This window comes from Ctenopharyngodon idella, chromosome 3 (genome assembly GCF_019924925.1).
Source record: "Ctenopharyngodon idella isolate HZGC_01 chromosome 3, HZGC01, whole genome shotgun sequence".
NCBI classification, from domain to species: Eukaryota; Metazoa; Chordata; class Actinopteri; order Cypriniformes; family Xenocyprididae; genus Ctenopharyngodon; species Ctenopharyngodon idella.
This window is the reverse complement of record NC_067222.1, coordinates 12,468,327-12,473,129: the sequence shown is the minus strand read 5'-3', so window position 1 is coordinate 12,473,129 and position 4,803 is coordinate 12,468,327. Positions and strand designations below refer to the sequence as shown.

At 37.0% G+C, this 4,803-nt stretch overlaps 1 long non-coding RNA gene across 1 annotated transcript; it reads left to right on the top strand.

The window, feature by feature from the left end:
* Nucleotides 1-762: 762 nt before the first annotated feature.
* LOC127510097 (uncharacterized) lies at nucleotides 763-3,194 on the top strand. Its single transcript, XR_007929481.1, has 5 exons — nucleotides 763-885; nucleotides 1,030-1,060; nucleotides 2,858-2,884; nucleotides 2,979-3,017; nucleotides 3,101-3,194. It is a non-coding gene; the product is annotated as an uncharacterized LOC127510097 (long non-coding RNA).
* The last annotated feature ends 1,609 nt before the right edge of the window (nucleotides 3,195-4,803 follow it).

Below are 4,803 nucleotides of genomic sequence, written 5' to 3'. Positions count from 1 at the left end.
CAGACCTCTCTGGGGTTTCTGTATGCGGTTTCTTCTGCCATCTTCAATCAAACACTCAATCCTGACTGTGAGCAGAGCTGGTATTCAGAGGTGGGTGTTTTTCTGTGTACGCTAACAAGTTAAGAAATTAAGAGAGAAGAAGAAAAAAATTAACATGTGTTTGTGTTGTAAAGTGTGTGTGTGTGCACTAGTGTTCCCTACATTATGAGGACCAAATGTCTCCACAAGTATAGTAATACCAGTAAATGTTGACCTTGTGGAGACATTTTTTAGGTCTCCATGAGGAAACAAGCTTATAAAGCAAACAGAATGATGTTTTTTGATAATGTGAAACTGATTACATTCAACAGACAGCTAACATTTAAAACCAGACTAAAGCATTCATTAAGACATTTGCAAAAAGAAAAAAAAAAGTTTTGCAGCAAATGAAATCCCTCCTGCTCCTCTCTCTGACTGGCGGCCTTAATTTGGCAATAGTGCAGTCAGTGCGTATCCCATTGGTTATAAACACACTGAACAACATACAAGACACTGTATCTTTCAACAGCTTCAACAGAACGACTGCAAATAATTTTAGGTGACAGCAGCACAAATCAAAGAAAAGGACTGTTGTTTACCCGGATCAGTGTTTCATGTTATTCGGTGTACTCAGAAACTCACCTGCTTGCTTCACAAACATCTGTTTGTGAATGTTACCTCAGTTTCTTCATCTTCTGTTGAGTTTGATTGTCTTGTGTTTGATTTGATCAGGATGGATTTAAGATCGCAGATCCATCAGTTCCTGAAACACTGATTGATCCTGTTATTTCAGTCTCATCGGATCGTCTCGTCACTTGTCGCTGTGTGAATCTGAATCATGAGATCATCTGCGATTCTGTGAAATCTGTAAAATGATTTTGATTTTTCACTCAACACATTTATAACACATAGAACTGATAATTATTTTCTTACCTGTACACATGCATCTGAAGCATTAATCCTTCATGAACATTATAAGTGATGATTTAATGATTCTTTCTTTTATTTCAGATTCATTACAGTCATGTGACCATGTTCAGAGGTGAGAGAAACGTTTCAACTATCAGCATGAACAGAGAATATTAAGAGATTCAGATCAAACTCTGTGTTGAACTGAATCTTCTCTGCTTCAAGTTAAATTAGCACCACTCAGTGTTTATATGGGAACCACCAGCTGGGTGTTAAACGATGTCTGTGTGTGTCTAAAAAATGTTTTCCCACAATATATATATAGAAAAATCAGATTGTCTGATCAGTGGTAAGGAAATATTTTTGGTGAAAAAATTTAATAATGGAATAACCACTTTTGTTCAGTGATGAAATTAACAAATTCTACTTTATGATGATGAAAACTATATCACCTGTTCATCTTTGTTTCTGGCTTCCTTTGTAACAATTTTTCAGTTTTTTTCTGAGCCAAAGTGACCAGCTAAACGAAACACTGATTACCATAATGGTGACCAAACATTTTCAATAAAACATCAACATCTAAACCTCTGTTAGCCATCTAAACCTCTACTAAAAAAAGAACTGTAAGCAAATGACAAATAAAGTCAGTCTGGTTTATAATAAGAGAGATTTAATGTCTTTTCAGTTGTTTTCATCTAAAGCCGAATTCACACTGCACAATTTCGAAAGTCATCAGATCACTGTTCTTTTCACACTGCACGACTATCTGGTATAGCATTCAGTCGCTGCTGTGTGCAGATTGCACAATGGATCGACAGGGGGTATCACATATAGGAAGAATCGCCGACGACTCTGTCTGGTCCACAAACTACGTTTCACAACCAAACAAATGTGAGAAGTGATAATGAAATAACGCAAGATCACACGTGGGATCGGAGTTCTCACACGAGACTGGAATCGTTATTAAAAAGTAGCCGGCAAGAAGCTTGCGATCCAATGGTTTACTGATTTACAGTGAAAAAAAGAAAAAGAAACATTCCTGTATTTCTTGGGTCCAAATAGACCAAGAAGGAGCCTTTGCTTGTGATATTCTGGTCTAAAACTCCTCCCCAAACTTCCCGCTGCCCTGTATTTTGCTCTCTCATTGGCTGTAGGTCATCGGCGATGACATTGTCAGTCATAACACTTTTCACACAGCAGGATTTTGAATTGCAGACAGGTCCATGCATGCCAAATATCTCACGGGAATCAGCAACACATTGCTCATTCTCTCAGATCACGTCTTTGATAATGCACACTGCGTGATTGTCACTCACGTGAACGAGCATTCACCTCCGATTTTGGGCATTTGTCAGCGATTTTGCAAAATCTGTTGGTCAGTAAAAATCGGGCTAAAATCGTGCAGTGTGAACTCCGCATAAGGCTGTGGCCAGAAGTCAGTTGTAGTTCTTGTGTTTCTCTTTCCTTCAATGATTCTCCTCGTTATTATCAGGTGTCTGAAAAATGAAAATTATCCCATGATTTATTCACCCTCAAGCCATCCTAGGTGTATATGACTATCTTCTTCAGACGGACACAATCAGAGTTACATTAAAAAATATCATGGCTCTTCCAAGCTTTATAATGGCAGTGAACGGTTACCACCAGTTTACAACACTTTATAAAGTAAAATAACTAGCTTCCGGCTATACAGATTCGACTTATATCTAAAGCGTAACTTACGCGACGAACTACGCTAAGTACTACGTTATACGCTTGGAAGCATCAGGGTGTTTATTAATATCTCCGATTGTGTTCGTCTGAAAGTACAAAGTCATATACACCTAGGATGGCTTGAGGGAGAGTAAATCATGGGGTAATTTTCATTTTTGGGTGAACTATCCCTGTAATTTAACACTGGGATTTTGATGACTGTGAATGTGTTTTTCAGTGAGGAATGAAACTGCAACAACTCCAGGTGAGTTTCAGCTGATACACTGTGTCTCATTCACTCAATCCAGTATGTTTTCTGTCATTTTGGCTCATATTTGTGATCATTGTGTGTTTTAAAGATGTTCTGGATGATGTGACTCTGTCTCTCCAGCACTCAGGTTTAAGAGCTTTAAACCTAAACTCTAATATTGATTCGTCATTCTTACACATCAGCTGATTTGATATTTCATCACTTATATAGATCAGTTCTGGTGGCTGTTTGCTCTCTTCATCATCATCATCATCATCTTCATCATCTTGATGTGTTTTATGCTGCGGAAAGAGATCTTCAGGTGAGAGAAACTTTAATTGTGTCAGAAAGAGTCATGAAAACTAAAACTAAAATACTGTTATTAATGCGAGTGTCAGTAATGAACACAGTATGCTTGTTTATTGACACAAATTACCCTCATCTATAAATACACACTTTATACAGCACAATATATAATAATTTCACTTTGAAAACATCTGGCCTAAACTATAAAATTTCTCTGAATACATGGAAATACTAAGATGAATATAATATTAATAAGTGTCATTCTGTGTTCAGATGTTTTCCAAAAGCAGCACCATCTGTCCATCAGTGCAATGATTCAGGAAACAGGTGAGTGAATTACCTGAGACTGGAGCACATTTAAGGGCTGATGATGTTTTAGTGTACAGATGAGGCTTTATGAATATTAATGTTTAAATGAATCTAATTCTCACAGGGATCCTGAAACTGATGTCCAAATAAAGGTCAGATCTGATGCTCCTGATTCACTGAATCACTCTGAATCTGATCAGTTCAATGGCTCCGTGTCCAGAGGATGATCAGGATCTGCCGGTCTGAATTAACATGATTCTCAGGTCAATTTGTTATTGACTCAACTGAAGCGTCTCTGACGTCTACATCTGTTACAGTATAAATCACAAACTCAAAGATATCAGGCATTTGCGACTCGCTTTTCTGCACTCAATGATGAAATACTGATGCCAGTTTCTTCATAACTGGTGTTTGAAATCTCAGTACGTTATTTTTTTAAAAAACAATTTTTATAGCAAACATATTATAATACAACTCTGTATGACATAAGTTTCTTATTTTCAAATAAGATATAAAATATTTTCTTATTCTATGAAAAGCTATGCATTTTTACTTGTTTTTCTACCTGCCAGTGATAATTCCACAAGAAAACTGTGCTGTTACTGAACTGAATCAAAATTGAATCAAACTGAGCTGATAATGACTCTTTTAGAGCTGCTTTACTGAATCTGTGTTTGTTTAGACCTAGAACAGAACTAGAGCGGTAAATGACAAGTTAAATCTGTGATCAATTCAATTAATAAAAAATAAATGACATTTCATTTTCCTGGCTCTGCCTATTTTAGTGTTTTCGTTTCTATATTTTAAGCTGTAGCGTACCAAAACTTTTTCTTGCGAACAGGTGGCGTGCCGAATTCAGGTGGCAACTTCAACAAGGGGGTAATAATTTGAGACGGTGACGAAATTTGGCACAACACCGGCACTTCTCACATGTCCCTTTTACTCAGACCCCCTGAAAAAACTGATTAGCTCCATAATCTGTGCACGCATTCATGATTGCCTCAGTCCCCTTTATAGGATAACACAATACAGTACTGCTACTTGAGTTCCCACATGGTGACTGATGATGTTACATTCGTTGATCTATTGTGTGGGGCTCCTTTAGTCAATGAGCGTTCAGACAGGTGTGTTTCTAAAACAGACACAGATTTAACTGACTTTAACATCTTTCTAAAAAAGATGATTTAAAAACAAGACTGTTGTTGAAATGTAAAAAACAAACATGTGACCCTCTGTGCTTGCTATTTTATGTTGTTTATCATGCAAACTGCCTATTCTAGGAAAATCATGAAATAAATCTATCATTGGTCACTGAACCG